This window comes from Cnephaeus nilssonii (genome assembly GCF_951640355.1).
Source record: "Cnephaeus nilssonii genome assembly, chromosome: 1".
In the NCBI taxonomy this organism is placed as follows: domain Eukaryota; kingdom Metazoa; phylum Chordata; class Mammalia; order Chiroptera; family Vespertilionidae; genus Cnephaeus; species Cnephaeus nilssonii.
The window spans coordinates 3,711,203-3,730,756 of record NC_137072.1 but is presented as its reverse complement, the minus strand read 5'-3'; the positions used below and the strand labels follow the sequence as shown (position 1 = coordinate 3,730,756).

The 19,554-nt window shown below is 39.1% G+C and overlaps 1 protein-coding gene and 1 pseudogene across 6 annotated transcripts in view; one reads left to right on the top strand and one right to left on the bottom strand.

The window, feature by feature from the left end:
• LRRC49 (leucine rich repeat containing 49) overlaps nt 1-19,554 on the top strand; it is a 226,464-nt gene that overhangs the window by 92,392 nt on the left and 114,518 nt on the right. The gene's annotated exons all lie outside the window — the stretch shown is intronic.
• LOC307104453 (NEDD8-conjugating enzyme UBE2F-like) lies at nt 4,178-6,519 on the bottom strand (annotated as a pseudogene). The gene has a single exon. The product of its transcript is annotated as an NEDD8-conjugating enzyme UBE2F-like (transcript).

The following is a 19,554-nucleotide window of genomic DNA, read 5'->3' as shown; positions in this document are numbered from 1 at the left end:
CCATTGTTTCATAGCTGTATGAGGTCAAGATGTAGGGCTATCTTTGGATATTCAGAGGGTGGTAGCGCATAACTGATCCTCCTCCTTCACATTCTTTACCACTTCATAAAAATATTTTCTCTATCTCTTTCATGTAAAGGATTTAAAATTTCTTTCCAGTTGGTTGTTGAAGAACATAGCAATAAAATAGCAATAAGACATCATGGGGAGTGATAAATACACAACCTCTGTTTTCTGTGAATGTGTAATCTAGTGACAAAGAACACACAAAGGGAGTGACAGAAACATAGAACAAGCCAATCTGCAGCTTGTGGAAAAGTCCCCAGCCCCCAGAACCACCGTCTGTCAGCTTAGCCACTTTGATATAAGAGCACTTCCTCCTGCTAACACTGGCAGAAAGTTTCTGAAGAGCCTTCATGTTCAAAACTGTGACCCTGGGCCAGCAACATCAGCATCACTGGGAGCTTATTAGAAATCCAGAATCTCAAGCCTGCCCTTTCCCTTCTGGATCAGAGCCATCATTTCTAAAAGGTCCCGGTGATGCAAGTGCACATGACAGGCGGGGCGGCACTGCTGCAGAGGATTCTGGCTCCACTTATTAGGCCAAGTACCCAGTAGGAACTAATCCTCTGGCCGGGCATATAGGGCACACTGACTGCTCAAGCTTGGTACCTTTGTTTCCTGAACCCTAGGACAATGCGGGTGGGATACGCTTGCGGATTGGGTTTGCTGCAGAGAAGAAGTGTTCTGTTCCCAGGGAAGGGAAGCTGAACAGGAACATAGTGATAGGTATCCAAAAAACTTACTTCTTCTCTCATATCTCAGCTCACATTAATGTTAGGGCTAGCTGTTGTTCACTAGCCCTTTCACCTTGGGTCATTTCATCCCATTTCCTGGTGTGTGTGTGTGTGTGTGTGTGTGTGTGTGTGTGTGTGTGTGTGTGTGTGTGTACACGCATGCGCACACGTGTTCTACTTCCAATCTCCCTCACAGTGCCATCTGTCTGCTTGACCTAGATATCAGAGATTCGTGCTTCTTTCAGAGCATGGCTCTTCTGTTGCTTCTCAGTTATATTTTTCAAATATATATGAATACGGTAAGGATAAACACACACGTACTTGTGCCCAAGTCTTCACGCCTTGCACTATTGGTAGAGCAGCTCTGCCTCACTCACTGCTTTTCATTCTACCACAAAGGCATTAATCAAGCTGTGAACTGTTTAAAAAGCATCTGCATTTACTAGAGGAAGTCATACTGTTAGCCCTCAGGAATTATAACTCTTGACTACTTGACAGAGTTTTACACACTTGGAAAGAGAGGGTTATAATCCTTTACTATTTATTTTGATGCTAAAATTTTCCAGGATTTGTCAAACTGGCTCATCTAAATTTTTTTATAATGGCCTTCCTCATCATTCCTTGAGCACTTCCTCCTTTTCTGGCACAAGATGTTCCAGGATCATCTTTTGCACGAGTTCTGATTCTTTTTAGTGGAAAATGGTATTTCGAAACCAGAATTCGAGTGCTAGGGTGGCTGGGGTATCATTGTTTCTAGGCCTACTCAATGGATGAAATTAGGGAATGTGTGTTTGTGTGTGTGTGTGTATTATACATCTTTATTTGTCTACCTGTATATATCAAAAACGGTGGCTTCATACTGACATCTTCATGAATTCAACCATGAAGCTTCCAATACAACCAGCACCCCAGGGCTTTATTTTAGCCATCTAACACATTCATTCCATTTTTATATTTATAATTTCCCTAACATTAACTCCCCATTATATGTAATATATTTACTTATTTACTCAAACCTTGAATATATAGAAAAATAGTTTCAGAATTGCTGACCCCTAATTCTGTGGGAAGAAAAAAAAACTACTAACAAGGGTTAAATATTTATTTACACTGTGTTTTGTCCTTAGCCTAAAAGCATATAATCAAGAAGTGTGTTCAAAGTTGCTTTTGTCATTTCTCCCCTGTTTTCAGTGTGATTATGTTATTCATTTGAAGAGAAAGATCTGTTTTTCTGTTTGTATTCCTTCCCTTCCCTTACTACTACCGGTATTTGATGTATTTTTTTTTCAATATGTATAGTAATTACATGGTTCTAAAACTCAGAACAACACAAAAGGGTATTACTCAGAGGTCTATCGCTTTCCTATTCCTTCTATCCCATTTCCAACTCCACTCCTTTTCATTTTGTTTTCACCCCTCCCTATAAATAACCAATCTCTTTAGTTTCTGGTTTATTCTTCTTGTAATTTTTGTTGTTGTTGTCTTGTTTTGTCGCACAAATCAGGAGATAGCATGTGTACTAGAGAGGAATTCACACATGTTTTTGCATGGTTTCAATTTTTATATTAGATCCCTGATCCACTTGGAGGACATTTTTGGTGCATGGAATAGATAGCATTTGGTCAAAGTGTAAAATGTTCTTAATGTGATGTTGAATTTTGTTTTCTAATATTTTATTTAAAACTTTGGCAATAATACCTATATATGACTTTCATCTGTCATTTTCTCTTTTAAAAAATACTTTTAAAAATCTGGTTTAGGTGTCAATGTTATACTTGTTTCATAAAAAGATTAATATGTTTTTCTTAATTTTCAGTGCTCTGGAACAATTTATAAAGCATTACTATTCTGGTCTTTGAAGATTTCATAGACTCCCTGTGAACGCATATTTGTGTGTGTGTGTGTGTGTGTGTGTGTGTGTGTGTGTGTGTGTATTCAGAGAACCTAGATTGGTATATCCCTGATTCTTTGCAAACCAAGTGGTCTCTGTTTTAACTACTTAACTCTGCTTTTGTAGCACACAAGCAGACAAAATGAATATATAAATGAATGAGATGGGTTGTGTTCCAATAAAACTTTATTTTTGGACACTGAAATTTGGATTTTATATAATTTTCATGTGTCATGATATGTTATTCTTCTTTTGAGTTTTTACCACCACTTAAAAACGTAGGGACTATTATTAGCTCATGGGCCATACAAAACAGGTAATAGACCACATTTGGCCCATGGGCTATAGTTTGCCAACTGCTGGTCTTTCTGAAACACTTTACTTCAGGCTTATTTCTTCTATGCAGCATAGAATTGGCTCTTGCTCTGTTAGCCAAATTCAAAATATTTTTATTTTAATAGGGAAGTTAAGCACATTTATATTTACTAATATGACTGAAGTCTTCAACTCTGTCATAAAATCTTATAATTCAAATGTGCAATTTATTTGCAATTGCTATGATTTATATGTGTTTGCTTTTTAAACTTTCTTTTGGTATTTGGGAAGTTTTATATTTTTCTATTGGTTATTTTTTCTTTTTTAAAATTTTATTAAATTCTATTGGGGTGACATTGGTCAACATGAACATATGGTTTCATTATATTTCTAAGTTACAAAATCTGTATATAGCACCATGTGCCCACCACCCAAAGTCAGATCATTTCCTGTCACATCATATTAGAACTCCTCCCCCCCCCCCCCAACACACACCCCTTTCCCTCTGGCAGCCAGCACACTGCTGTTTGTGTTAATAAGTTTCCGCTTTATATCCCACATATGAATGAAATCATATGGTTCTTAGCTTTTTATGTCTAACTTATTTCACTTAGCATAAGGGTCCATCCATGTTGTTGCAAATGTTGCTATTTCACCTTTTCTTATGGCTGAGTAGTATTCCATTGTGTATAAGCACCACATCTTCTTTATCTAGTCCTCTATATCAGGACACTTTGGTTGTTTCCATGTCTTGGCCACCATGAATAATGCTGCAATGAACATCGGGGTGCATATATCTTTGTGAATAAGTGATTTCGAGTTTTTTGGGTGTATACCCACGAGTGGGGTTGCTGGGTCATATGGTAGCGCTATTCTCCTCTTCTTCTTCTTCTTCTTCTTCTTCTTCTTCTTCTTTTTTTTGCATTTGGGCAGAATGAATGTCTTTCGTATTTTCTTTGTATTTCTCTTCAATAATTGCTTGACCCAAGATTTTTCTGTCTGCTCTATACAATGAAGATACAAACTAAAGGAGAATAGAAAAAAAATAAAGCATTAAATTGTACAAATTACAAATCCATTCCAAAATATACTTACATTAAATAAAATACACATTTCAGTAAGAGGCCTACAGTCAATGACTGCATTCTGGGAAGCCTCAGACACTGAGGGAGGGCCGACATTCCTGGGAGGAGATAAGAGACTGGCATTCAATCACAGTTTGCAGTGGGCTCGGGACCGCCCACCTGTCAGCTCCTGGCAGGTCATTGGCATTGCTGTGCAGGGAAGTGATTTGGGGGAAGGTAAGAAGCAAGCTCCGATTCTGAGTTCATTACAACTTCTCAAGCATTTCCTCAGCCTACACAATACAGGTTCACAAAGTAAACATGTTAAGGTAAGCAGACAACGCATTTTCTTGCTGTATTTATGTGGAACTCTGCCTACAATAGGCAGTCGTGAAGAGGTTCTTCCGCAGGACATGTCCCAGAACTCAGCAGAGCCAGTGGGTCTGCGGGAGGCGAGGACTGGGATGGAGCCCCCTCGAGAGCTAGAGAGGACCCTCTAGCAGAGTCCGCGCTGCAGGCGCCCCTCCCATCATCTGGGTACCCTTAATGTAGTCTTCCACTTTGTTCCGGAAGTCCTCCTTGTCCCACAGGTGATGCTCTGCGGCCTCGATATTCAGTGGGTCATCGAAGTTCAGAAGATGGGTAAACAAGAGTTTAATCCCCAAACAACACCCTTTAGTGTCCTCGTGGGAGCCCAGCCATCGATTGAATGTTCTCTCCGTAAACTCAGGCATATCTCGCCTGTCTCTGTAATGCTGGGGTGCCAGATCGTGGTCAAGCATCTCACTTTGGGCGGCACCACGTTCCTGTATGCATCAGGAACTTCCATTTCAAACTGAAATTTTCCTTGGTAGTAGCCCTCCTCTTTAACGAGCAGCCTGCCTCCCACAGACACTCTCCGAGTGCATCCAGGACCCTCTGAGACCATCACCCCGTTTCAGATTGCTCGCCAGCTTCAGCATCACTGCTGCCTTTCCCCGGGCACCTGGAGACTGAGACCCGCGGGCAGGCCTGCGCCCAACACCGTTCCCGCCAGCCCAGCTGCGCAGCTCCTCACAGCTGCATGCGCTCCAGGGCGGCGGCCGGAAGTGGCGGGTGGAGACTCCAACGGTGGCTCTATTCTTAATTTTTTGATGAATCGCCAGACTGCTTTCCATAGTGATTGCACCAGTCTACATTCCCACCAGAAGTGGATGAGGGTTCCCTTTTTTTCACAACCTCTTCACTACGTGTTATTGCTTGTCTTGTTGATAATGCCCACTCTAACAGGTGTAAGTTTTGTAGTTTTGATTTGCATTTCCCTAATTGCAAGTGAGGTTGAACATCTTTTCATATATCTATTGGCTGTTGCTATGTCTTCTTGAGAGCGGTGTATTTTCAGGCCCTCTGCCCACATTTTGATTGGATTATTTGTTTGTTTGGTATTGAGTTTTATGAGTTCTTTGTATATTTTGGAAATTAAACCTTTGCCAGAGCTACTGTTTTCAAATATCATCTCCCATCTGGTTGGCTGCTTTCTTGTTTTGTTGTCCATTTCTTTTGCTCTCCAGTTTGATACAGACCCATTCATTTGTTTTTGCCTTTACCTCCCTTGCCTTTGGGGTTAAGTCCATAAAATGTTCTCTACAAACCAGGTCCATAAGTTTGGTACCTATATTTTCTTCTCTGTAACTTATAGTTTTGGGTGTTATATTTTAGGTCTTTGATCCATTTTGAATTAACTTTTGTACATGGGGACACAATGTAATCCAATTTCATTCGTTTGCATGTGGCTTTCCAGTTCTCCCAGCACCATTTATTGAAGAGACTATCTTTACTCCAATGTGCATTTCTGGCTCCTTTGTTGAAAATTATCTGTCCATATACATGTAGTTTCATAGCTGGGCTCTCTATTCTGTTCCACAGATCTGTGTGTCTGTTTTTCTGCCAATACTATGCTGTTTTGATTATCGTAGCTCTGTAGTATAATTTGAAGTCAAGTAGTGTGATACCTCCAGCTTCGTTCTTTTTTTTTTTTTTTTTTTCAAGATTGCTTTAGCTATTTAGGATCTACAGCCAAGTTGCAGGATACAAAATCAATGTGCAAAAATCCATTGCCCTCCTGTATACCAACAACCAAACTTAAGAAAAGTAAATGGAAAAAAAACCCACCAATTTAGTTGCAATAGTAACCAAAAGAATAAAATACGTCAGAATAAACTTAACAAAGAATATGAAAGACCTACATGTTGAAAATTACAAAGCATTATTAAAAGAGATTGAAAACCATACATCAAAATGAAAAAAATATCCCCTGTTCATAGATTGGAAGAATCAACATAGTTAAAATGGCCATATTACCCAAAGCAATATGCAGATTTAATGCAATCCCCATCAAAATCCTAATGCCATTTTTTAAAGAAATAGAATGAGAAATCATCAGATTTGTATGGTTACTTTTTACATAATATCATCTAAGAGCCTTAACCCTCTGTTTTCTTTTTTCAATTGAGTCAACCGACATATAATATTATCTTAAGTTTAAGATATACAGTGTTTTGATTTGATACATTTATATATTGCAAAATGATTACCACTATAGCATTAGCTATATTACATCACATAATTATCATTTTTTGTGTGTGTGCTGGAGAACAATGAAAACCTAGTCTCTTAGCACTTTGAAGTTTATATGTTGACTATGGTCACTATGCTGGGCATTAGGTCCCCAGTCATCACCTGTTTTCTTATTTTCTCCTTTACTATCATGCTGTTTATAATGGTATTTTTAAAACTCTATGTATTTTTTAGCTGTATGATTTCTACTTTCCTGCACATAAAATACATTATATATAATATACTAGAAGCCCGGTGCACGAAATTCGTGCACGGCGGGGGGTTGTCCCTCAGCCCAGCCTGTACCCTCTCCAATCTGGGACTCCTGGAGGGATGTCCGACTGCCCGTTTAGGCCCGATCCTGGTGGGATCCCTCTCACAATCCAGGACTGCTGGCTCCCAACTGCTTGCCTGCCTGCCTTCCTGATGGCCCCTAACCGCTTCTGCCTGCCAGCCTGATCACCCCCTAACCACTCTGCTGCCAGCCTGGTTGATGCTTAACTGCTCCCCTGCCAGCCTGTTTGCCCCCAACTTCCCTCCTCTGCCAGCCTGGTCACCCCTAACTGCCCTCTCCTGCAGGGTTGATCACCTCCAACTGCCCTCCCTTGCAAACCTGGTCCCTCTCGACTGCCCTCCCTTGCAGGCCTGGTCCCTCACAACTGCCCTCCCTTGCAGGCTGGGTGCCTCACAACTGCCCTCTCCTGCTGGCCATCTTGTGGTGGCCATCTTGTGTCCACATGGGGGCAGGATCTTTGACCACATGGGGGCAGCTATATTGTGTGTTGCAGTGATGATCAATCTGCATATTACTCTTTTATTAGATAGGATAGAGGCCTGGTACAGGGGTGGGGGCTAGCTGGTTTGCCCTGAAGGGTATCCCGGATTAGGGTGGGGTTCCCTTGGGGCGTGGGGCAGCCTGAGCGAGGGGCCTGTGGTGGTTTGCAGGCTGGCCACACACCCTGGCGACCCAAGAGGAGGCCCTGGTATCTGGAATTTATTTTCCTTCTACAATTGAAACTTTGTAGCCTGGAGTGGAGCCAAGCCTGCTGTTCCCTCCGGGGCGGCAGCTATTTCTGTGGCAGTTAATTCACCTTCTACAATTGAAACTTTGTTGCCTTAAGCGGGTGGGCCCGGCCAGGGTGTGCGGAAAGCTTTGCTTCCCCTGTTGCCGGCGGCAACCCTGGCCTGCTCTCTCAAGCTCCATTCTGCCGCCATTTGTTTGAATTTGTTTACCTTCTATAATTGAAACTTTGTAGCTTGAGTGGAGGCTTAGGCCTGCAACGGCTATGGGAAAGTTTGGCTTCCTCTGTTACCTGGGAAACCTTGCTCTCTGTGGCTGTAGCCATCTTGGATTGGGGTTAATTTGCATACTCGCTCTGATTGGCTGGTGGGCGTGGCTTGGCTGGTGGGCGTGGCTTATGTAGCAGAGTGATGGTTAATTTGCATATTACCATTTTATTAGAGAAGATAGCATGTTGTTCTTCCACTTAGATTCCTGCCATTTAGTCTTGCATCTATAATTAATTATTGAATGCTCATCATTAGTCGTTTTGCTCAGGTTTCCTCCCTCATCTCATAGTGGATGGAGCTCATACAGTATGTTGCTCAAGAAGGAAACATGGGTACAGAATATTCTACTACCTTGCTTGTTTAAAAGTTTTTCTATATCTTGATACTTAAAGGACAGCTTGTCTAAATAGAAAATTGTAAGTTCAATCATTCTTTCTGAGTTGTTTTTTAATACAGCTCCATTGTTACTTTGCATTATAAGCTGTGGTTAGGGTATTTGATGCCAGTATGAATTTCAATTTTGATCCTTGTACTTGAAGGGTTTTTTGTTTTTATTTTTTTATTTCTTTTTAAAATTTAATAGTTTTATTAGGCTATGTTTTCAAAGTGATCATTCTGGTTAAGTTTCCCAGTTATCTCTTAGAGTCTAAAGACTTAGACCTTTTCAGTATGTACATTTTAGTGTTTTCTTACTTCCAGTAGTTTTCTTGGGAAGTAGTTTTAAGTATTCTATTCAATTGTTTTATCTTTATCTTTAGAACCTCTTGTTATCCCTACTATTCTCCTTCTTTGGCCTTCTTTTATTTCAGCCACATACTTTTGATCCATTTCGTTCCTGTGCCTCATTTTCACTCTCTTTGTTGCTGCTTCTCGGGCTTGCTTCAATGTTTCTAGTAAAATTTTATTTGGATCTATTCTCCTGTGGGGCTTTGTGATTTAATCTTTGAATCTGGGATGGTTTTGACTTTTTCTTTCACACATTTTCTATGTTAAATCTAGTGTTTTAAAAATTTCTTCCTGTTTATTGTCCATTTCTGCCTTTAATTTTTAAATTTCTTACTTCAAAATGCTTTTCATACCTCCAAATGCTTACTTGAGGATATTTAATTTAGTGTGGAATGTTTTGTTACAGTTTTCTTCTTCATGTGTTATTTTGAGGGGGGAATTTTTATGAACTTGAGTAGGTTTGATGTTCTAACCTTAAAATACTTAGTAATTATGTATTTTATTTTGTTGGTTTGGGTGTTTTATAAGAATCTTAGGTCAGGGCTGCCTTTTTCTGTCAGTGTAGCATAGTATCGAGTATGCGTGTGTACGTGCGCACAGATGTGTGTATGTGTGGAGAAAGGGTTGTCTATCTTTTTGTTTATTTATTATTAAGTATAATTTAATTTTTCTGTCACCATTTATCCCCCCCGGGGGGATAAATGAACTTGTCTACCTCCTCCCACTCCTTCTCTGCTCCCCCTCCCCGCTACAATCACCACACTGTTGTCCATATCTATGAGTTCTTTCTCTTTTTTTTTCTTTTTTGCTCAATGCCTCCACACCCCCAGAACCCCCTCGGATGATTAGTGATTTTGAGCATTTTTTTCATGTCTCTTGGCCTGTATGTCCACTTTGGAGAGGTGACTATTTAGGTCCTTTGCCCATTTTTCAATTGGTTTGTTTTTCTTCCATTTGTTACGTTGTATGAGTTCCTTATATATTTTGGATAGTAACCCTTTATCAGAGGTATCATTGGCAAATATGTTCTTCCATGTAGTGGGATCTCTTGTTATTTTGATGATGGTTTCTTTTGCTGTGCAGAAGCTTTATATTTTCATGTAATACCATTTGTTTATTTTCTCCATTTCCATTGTCCTCAGACAGTGGTCGGCAAACTAATTAGTCAACAGAGCCAAATACCAACAATACAACGATTGAAATTTCTTTTGAGAGCCAAATTTTTTAAACTTAAACTTATTCCAACACCACTTCTTCAAAATAGACTCGCCCAGGCCGTGGTATTTTGTGGAAGAGCCACACCCAAGGGGCCAAAGAGCCACATGTGGCTCGCGAGCCGCAGTTTGCCGACCACGGTCCTAGGAGATGTATCAGTAAACATTGCTATGAGAGATGTCTGAGATTTTGCTGCCTATGGTTTCTTCTACGATTTTTATGGTTTTCACATCTTACATTTAAGTGTTTTATCCATTTTGAGTTTATTCTTGTGTAGGGTGTAAGTTGGTGGTTTAGTTTCATTTTTTTGTAAGTACCTGCCCAATTTTCCCAAAACCATTTGTTCAAGAGACTGTCTCTGTTTCAATGTATGCTCTTGCTTCCTTTATCAAATATTAATTGAGCATAGTGGCTTGGATCAATTTCTGGGTTCTTTGTTCTGTTCCATTGATCTATGTGCCTATTCTTGTGCCAGTACTAGGCTATTTTGAATACAGCAGCTTTGTAGTATAACTTGATATCTGGTATTGTGATTCCTCCAACTTTGTTGTTCTTTCTCAAGATTGCTGTGGCTATTCAGGGATTTTTTTTAAATTCCATATAAATTTTTGGAGTGTTTGTTCTAGGTCTGTGAAATATGCTGTTGGTATTTTAATAGGGATTGCATTGAATCTATAGATTGCTTTGGGTAGTATAGACATTAAAATGTCTGTGAATACCAATATATGAATACGGTATATTATTCCATTTGTAAATGTCTTCCTCTGTCTCTTTTTTCAGTGTCCTATCGTTTTCAGAGTATAGGTCTTTTACCTCCTTGGTTAACTTTATTCCTAAGTATCTTAATTTTTTTGTTGCAATGGTAAATGGGATTTTTTTTAAAAATTTCTCTTTCTGAGAGTTCACTATTGGAGTATAAAAATGCTATGGATTTTGGGGTGTTAATTTTGTATCCTGCTACGTTTCTGAATTCATTTATTAAATCAAGTAGTTTTTTGAAGTAATCTTTAGGATTTTCTATGTACAGTATCTTGTCATCTGCCAATTATGAGAATTTTACTTCCTCCTTTCCAGTTTGGATGCCTTTTATTTTTTCTTCTTGTCTGATCGCTATGGCCAGGACTTCCAGAACTATGTTGAACAAGAGTAGTGAAAGAAGGCATTCCTGTCTTGTTCTGTTTTTAGTGGGAATGGTTTTAGTTTTTGCCAATTGCGCATGATGTTGGCTGTAGGTTTGTCACATATGTCCTTTATTAGGTTGAGGTATGTTCCTTCTATTTCCACTTTGCTGACAGTTTTTATCAAAAAAGAATGTTGAAAAACAAAACAAAATAAAAAAGAATGTTGGATTTTGTCAAATGCTTTTTCTGCATCGATTGTTATGAAATTTGATTTTTGTCTTGCAATCTGTTTATGTGCTGTATCACATTTATTGATTTGAGAATCTTGTACCAGCCTTGCTTCTCCAGAATAAATCCCATTTGTTCATGATTTGTGATCTTTTTAATGTATTGCTATATCCGGTTTGCTAAAATTTTGCTGAGGATTTTAGCATCTATGTTCATCAGGGATATTGGCCTGTAGTTCTCTTTCTTTGTCATGTCTTTATCTGGATTTGGAATTAGGGTGCTGCTGGCCTCTTAGAAAGTTTGGAAGTGTTCCTTCCTCTTGAATTTTTTGGAATAGTTTGAGGATTAGAGGTGTTAGTTCTTCTTTGAAATTTGGTAAAACTCCCCTGTGAATCTGTCTGGACCAGGGCTTTTGTTTGCTGGGTGTGTTTTTTTAATTACTGCTTCAATTTCATCAGTAGTTATCAGCCTATTCCAGGTTTTCTGTTTCTTACTGATTAAGTTTTGGAAGGTTATATTTTTCTAGGAATATGTCCAGTTAATCCAGGTTGTCCCGTTTATTGGAGTACAGTAGTTCATAGTATTTTATTACAATCCTATGTATTTCTGTGGGGTCAGTTGTTACTTTACCTCTTTCATTTCTGATTTTGTTTATTTGGGTCCTCTCTTTTTGTTTTCTGGTGAGCCTGGCTAGAGCTTTATCAATCTTATTTATCCTTTCAAAGGACCAGCTCTTGGTTTTATTGATCTTTTGTATTGTTTTTTTAGTCTCTATATATTTATTTCTGTCCTGATTTTTATTATTTCCTTCCTTCTGCTTGTTCTGGGATTTGCTTGTTGTTCTCTTTGTAATTCCTTAAGTTGTAGTGTTAGATAACTTATTACCAGTTTTTCTTGTTTTTTGAGGTAGACCTATAGTGCTATGAACTTCCCTCTCAGGACTGCTTTCACTGTGTCCCATAGATTTTAGATTATTGTCTGTTCATTTTCATTTGCTTCCAGGTTGTTTTTTTATTTCTTCTTTGATCTCTTTAGTAACCCATTCATTGTTTAATAGTATGCTATTTAGCCTCCATGTATTTGATTGTTTTTGAGCGTTTTTACTGTAACTGATTTCTAATTTCATGCCATTGTGGTCTAAGAAAATACTTGATATTTCCCCTTGAATTTGTAGAGACTTAGCTCGTGTCCTAACATGTGGTCTATATTTGAAAATGTCCCATTTGAAAATGTATATTCCATAGCTTTGCAGTGGAATGTTCTGAAGATGTCAGTTAGTTCCACTGTTCTAAAGTGTCACTTAGGATTACTGTTTCCTTGTTAATTTTTTTTGTCTAGAAGACTTATCCAGTAATGTTAGTAGGGTATTAAAGTCCCCTACTATGATTATATTGCTGTCGATCTCTCCCTGGATATCCTCCAGAAGTTTTTTTATATATTTACATGCATATATGTTTACCAGAGTTACATCCTCTTGTTCTATCGATCCCTTTAGTATTATGAAGTAGCCTTCCTTATCTCTTGTTATGGCCTTCACTTTGGGGTCTGTTTTGTCAGATACAAGTATTGCTACCCCAGCTTTTTTTTCCATTACCATTTGTCTGAAAAAATTTTTTTTCATCTTTTCACTTTCAGTATGTGTGAGTCCTTTATTCTAAGGTGGGTCTCTTGTAGACAGCATATATGTGGGTTATATTTTCTTATCCATTCAGCTATCCTGTCTTTTGATTGGAGCATTTAATCCATTTATGTTTAAGGTTATTATTGATAGGTACTTGTTTGTTGCCATTTTTATTCTTTATGCCTGTGTTCCTTCTTCCCTTTCTATTCTTCCTTTTACAGCAAGCAGTCCCTTTAGCATTTCTTGCATTGGTGGCTTGGTAGTGATAAACTCCCTTAGCCTTTTTTTGTCTGTGAAGCTCCTGACTGCACCTTCAATTTTGAATGATAGCCTTGCCGGGTAGAGTATTATTGGATTCAGTCCTTTCCTTTGCATCAGTTTGTATACTTCATTCCATTCCCTTCTGTCCTGATGTGTTTCTGTTGAAAAATCAGTTGATAGTCTAATGCAGTGGTTGGCAAACTCATTAGTCAACAGAGCCAAATATCAACAGTACAACGATTGAAATTTCTTTTGAGAGCCAAATTTTTTAAACTTAAACTTCTTCTAATGCCACTTCTTCAAAATAGACTCGCCCAGGCCGTGGTATTTTGTGGAAGAGCCACACTCAAGGGGCCAAAGAGCCGCATGTGGCTCGTGAGCCGCAGTTTGCCAACCACGGGTTTAATGGGAGTTCCCTTGTAGGTAACTAACTCTCTGTCTGTCTCTGGAAGCCTTTAAGATTCTTACTTTGTCACTGACGTTTGCCAATTTAATTACAATGTGAATTCGTGTTGGTCTTTTTGGGTTCGTCTTGTTTGGGACTCTGTGCTTCCTGGACTTGTGTGACTCTTTTCTTCCCAAAATCAGGGAAGTTTTCTGTCATTATTTCTTCAAATAGGTTTTCTATTCCTTGCTCGGCTTCCTTCTTTCATTTGGGTGTTGTTTTTTTTTGTCTCCTCATTTTTGCTGTTACTATGTAATTGTTTCCGTATATTAGATCAAACTGGCGTGCCACCCAGATTTTTTAATTGGCCTTATGTGGAAGATGTTTTGGGGGACCCCATGGTGCAGTCTCTTAAGTCTCCTGGGCTGGGTGTTCTAGGTAGGCTGTCTGCTTGAGACGATTAGGTTCTCCTCATGTAGTTGGGTCTTGAATGTTATTGTCCTGCTCGTGGATTGAATCTCATCTCAGTGTCAGGGTGTCTGATTATGGGGTTTACTCCATGATACAAATAAAAAGAATATAGGGAGAAAACACAACAAAACAAATAAATATACCAAAAAGTACAAACAAAAAACACACCCAGAAAAATCAGGGGGACAGAATCTGTAGATGCAGAGCTTAAATAAAGAAAATAAGGTTAATAAATTGGAAGAACAGGGGAGGGAATTTAGTTTAGAATAGAGGAAGGAGAAAAAAAATAAGACAAGAAGAAGAGTAAATACATAAGTTAAAACAAAAAAATTTGAAAAAGGGAATAGAGGACAGAGCAGATAGGCCTACATTTAGGAAGTGAGACAAGTTAAAAAATTAGGACAAGAAAAGAAGATAGAAAAAAATTGTAAAATTGAAGGAAAATTAAGGAGAAGGGAAATGGAGTAGGATCAGGGAAGAGGAAATTTTTGAATAAACCAAGAGAAACTAGAATAATAGCACATCAATAAAGCAGATAAGAATATCTATTTTAAAAGGGGGGAAAAAGAAAAAGTGAAAAACTAAAATAGAGAAAGGAAAAGAAAAATGGGAGGAAAAAAGAGCAGAGAAGAAAAAGGTGCAAAAAAGAAAAAAAAAGGAAAGAAAAAAATAATTTTTTAAAAAAGTGAAGTGTTGTTCCCTTCAGATGAGTTTTAATGCCCCATGGGACCCCACTCTTCCGTTCTGTCTGCCAATTCTGGGCTTCCTGTTAGGTACATAGGTGATAACCACTGTCAGGCACTGTCTTTTGGCTTTTGGCACCCTGCTTGACGCTCCAACCAATTCACAGGTCCTCTGCTTGTGTCTGTCTCCACAGGCCTTGGCGGCAAGCAGGAGGGGCCAATGTACCCTCTTTGCCTGTCCACCAGCTGTCAATCTTAATCACTCAAGCATCTCTTTCTGACAGGGCTGTAGGTGGGGTTGGTGCTGTTCACTTTCAGGGAATATGATGGGTGTTTTTTCCTGACCCAGAGCTTCTTCACGAGTGGCCCAAAATATTACTCTGCCCTTGGCTGGATAGAGATTCTTGTATGGAAAACAATGGGGTTGGCTGGCACCCTGGAGTTTTTATCAGTCTGGTTCCCAATCCAGTCACTGAGGGCCCCTCGAGACTGTTCAGACCCATATTCGTGGCTTCTGCCTTTGTTTCTTCTGTAAAGCTCAAAATGCAGGGTGTGGCAGACTCTTTCCTGCCCTGAGACTACTGGGAGGGGCTAGCTCCTCTTTGGAGAAATGGCCGCTTAGGTTTGGAAGCCTAAGAATGACCCAATGCAAGACTCCTGGCCACGGCTCCCTGCCCTGCTTACTTCCCCTGCCTTTCCTTGGGCACCTCAAGTCCGTGCCTCCCTTCCTGTGCCAAAGCCTCAGGGAATGATTGCAATTGAAAAGTCCTGTGTTCTGGGTTTAGAGAATAAAAACAAAGACAAAACAAAACCAACAACGAAACTGGCTTTCTCTCCCCTCAGCATCACCCTGCTTTCCCCTCACAGCACAGCCTTTTGCAGCTGTGGTCTTGAGCCCTGACTCCCCAGCAGCTACTATCCTGCGACTTTTCCTTTTCAAAGTTGGTTGTTACACCTGCTGCCAAGGGACACAGCCTTGATGCTCAGCCGGGTCTGGGCTTCTATTTTAATGAGGGAACTGAATCTCCCATAAAGCAGCTCTTTCCTCTCCCTCTCCGCCTGCCAGCTTGGCCTGCTGGCCTGCTGCCCCTCTCCAGCCCTTGCCATCCTTCGTACAGGTCTCCAGGTGTTTTCTGCCCCTGTTGTAGGTTGCCTCCGCAGCTGGGCCTAATTTGTTGTTCTCTGATTTAGTTGTATTTCCAGTCTGGCCCCGGGACAAGGTGCACGACACGTCTGCCTATTAGGCCACCATTTTTTCTTCTCAACATTTTATTTTTTTATGGCTACATTCAATTTTATTGTATGGATTAATCTTAATTTAATGAACTCTTTCTTGATGGTTATTTAATGTGCTGTGTTTTGTCATTATAAGCAATATTGTGATTCACATTTTTGAACATATTATCTTTGTTAACACGGGCCAGTATATCACAATGTGACTTTGGAGAAATCATATTTCTCCTTAGAATTGTGAATCCTTTCTTTTTTTTAAAAAAATTATTTATTGTCTAAAGTTTTACATATGTCTCCTTTTTCCCCGCTTGACCACCCCCAACCATTCCCACCCCCGTGCAAGCCCCACCGCCCCAAGGTCTATGTCCATTGGTTATGCTAATACGCATGCATACAAGTCCTTTGGCTGCTCTCTAACACACACTCCCTGCCATTTGTCTCTGGATCTATTCTTGTTCATCAAATTATGTTGATCATTATATCCCACATATGAGTGAGATCATGTGATACTTATCTTTCTCTGACTGGCTTATTTTGCTTAGCATAATGTTCTCCAGTTCCATCCATGCTGTTGCAAATGGTAAAGGTTCCTTCTTTTTTATAGCAGTATAGTATTCCATTGTGTGGATGTACCACAGTTTTTTTATCCACTCATCAGCTGATGGGCACTTAGGTTGTTTCTAAATCTTTGCTATTGTAAATTGTGCTGCTATAAAAATATGGGTGCATATATCCTTTCTGATTGGTATTTCTGGTTTCTTGGGATATAGTCCTAAAAATGGGATTCCTGGGTCAAATGGGAGATCCATTTTTAAGTTTTTGAGGAAACTCTATACTGTATTCCACAGTGGCTGCACCAGTCTGCATTCCCACCAGCAGTGTACGAGGGTTCCTTTTTCTCCACATCCTCACCAGCACTTGTCATTTGTTGATTTGTTAATGATAGCCATTCTGACAAATGTGAGTTGGTATCTCATTGTTGTTTTGATTTGCATCTCTCAGATCATTTGTGATTTTGAGCATGTTTTTATGTCTCTCGGCCTTTTTCTATGTCCTCTTTCGAAAAGTGTCTATTTAGGTCCTTTGCCCATTTTTTGATTGAATTGATTATCTTCCTTTTGTTAAGTTGTATGAGTTCTCTGTAAATGGCGGAGATTAAACTTTTATCTGAAATATCATTGGCAAATATGTTCTCCCATGCAGTGGGCCTTCTTTTTGTTTGGTTGATGGTTTCTTTTTGCTGTGCAGAAGCTTTTTATTTTGATTTAATTCCATTTGTTTATTTTCTCCTTAGTCTCCATTGCCCTAGGAGCTGTGTCTGTTAAGATCTTGCTACAACATACGTCTTCTATTTTGCTGCCTATGGAGTCTTGTAGGATTTTTATGGCTTCCTGTCTTACATTTAAGTCCTTTAACCATCTTGAGTTTGTTTTTGTGTATGGTATAAATTGGTGATCTAGTTTCATTTTTTTGCATGTATCTGACCAAATTTTCCAACACCATTTATTGAAGAGATTGTCTTGACTCCATTGTATGCTGTTGCCTCCTTTGTCAAGTATTAATTGAGTATAGTGGCTTGGGTCTATTTCTGGGTTCTCTGTTCTGTCACATTGGTTTATATGTCTGTTCTTGTGCAGTTTTGAGAACTGTGGCTTGGTAATATAGCTTGATATCTGGTATTGTGATCCCTCCAACTTTGTTCTTCTTTCTCAGGATTGCTGTTGGCTATTCAAGGTCTTTTTTTTATTCCAGATGAATTTTTGGAGAGTTTCTTCTAGATCATTGAAGTATGTTTTTGGTATTTTAATGGGGATTGCATCGAATCTGTAGATTGCTTTGGGTAGTATGGACATTTTAATGATATTGATTCTACCAATCCATGAACATGGTATGTTCTTCCATCTGTTTATGTCTTTCTCTATCTCTTTTTTCAATGTCCTGTAGTTTTCTGAGTGCAGGTCTTTTACCTCCTTTTTAAGTTTATTCCTAGGTTGCGTAATTTTTTTGGTGCAATGGTAAATGAGAATTTTTTTTTTTTTGTTTCTCTTTCTCTGAGCTCATTATTGGTGTATAAAAAGGCCATAGATTTCTGGGTGTTAATTTTGTATCCTGTTACATTGCCAAATTCATTCATTAAGTCTAATAGTTTTTTGATGGAGTCTTTGGGGTTTTCTATGTATAGTATCATGTCATCTGCCAATAAGGACAGTTTTACTTCTTCTTTTCCAATTTGGATGACTTTTATATCTTCTTCTTATGTGATCACTATGGCTAGCACTTCTAGTACTATATCGAACAGGAGTGGTGAAAGTGGGCATCCCTGTCTTGTTCCTGTTTAGGGGAAATGAGTTTAGTTTTTTCCCATTGAGTATGATATTGGCTGTGGATTTTTCATATATGGCTTTTATTATGTTGAGGTACTATCCCTCTATTCCCACTTTGCTGAGAGTTTTTATCAAGAAAGCATGTTGGATTTTATCAAATGCTTTTTCTGCATCGATTGATATGATTATGTGATATTTGTCTCTCAGTTTGTTTATGTGATGTATCACATTTATTGATTTGTGGATATTGTACCATCCTTGCAACCCTGGAATAAATCCCACTTAGTTATGGCATATGATCTTTCTAATGTAATGCTGGATCTGATATGCTAGAATTTTGTTGAGGATTTTAGCATCTATGTTCATCAAGGATATTAGCCTATAGTTCGTTCTCTCTCTCTCTCTCTCTCTCTCTCTCTCTCTCTCTCTCTCTCTCTTGTAGTGTCTTTATCGGGTTTTGGAATTAGGTAATGTTGGCTTCATAGAAAGAGCTTGGAAGTGTGCCTTCCTCTTGAATTTTTTGGAATAGTCTGAGGAGGATAGGTTTTAGTTCTTCTTTGAATGCTTGGTAGAACTCCCCTGTAAAGCTGTCCAGACCAGGGCTTTTGTTTGCTGCAAGATTTTTTTATTTCTTTATTGATTAAGGTATTACATATGTGTCCTTAACCCCCCATTGCCTCCCACACCCCCACTCATGCCCTCACCCCCCTGTTGTCTGTGTCCATTGGTTAGGCTTATATGCATGCATACAAGTCCTTTGGTTGATTTCTCCCCCTTACCCCCACCCTCCCCTTCCTTCCCTCTGAGGTTTGACAGTCTGATCAATGCTTCTCTGTCTCTGGATCTCTTTTGTTCATCAGTTTATGTTGTTCATTATATTCCATAAATGAGTGACATAATGTGATATTTGCTGGAAGATTTTTGATCACTGCTTCAATTTCTTTGGTAGTTATCAGCCTATTCAGGTTTTTTGTATTCTTCTTGATTGAGTTTTGGGAGCTTGTATTTTTCTAAGAATATGTCCATTTCGTCTAGGTTGTCCAGTTTTTTGGAATAGAGTAGCTCAAAGTATTTTTTTATACTCCTTTGTATTTCTGTCATGTCGGTTGTTACTTCACCTCTTTCCTTCTGATTTTCTTTATTTGGGTCCTCTCTCTTTGCTTCTTGGTAAGCCTGGCTAAAGAGTCATCAATCTTGTTTATCCTTTCAAAGAACCAGTTCGTAGTTTTATTGATCTTTTGTATTGTGTTGTGTTTTTTTTTGGTCTCTATGTTGTTTATTTCCACTCTGACCTTTATTATTTCCTTCCTTCTGCTCCCACTGGGCTTTTCTTA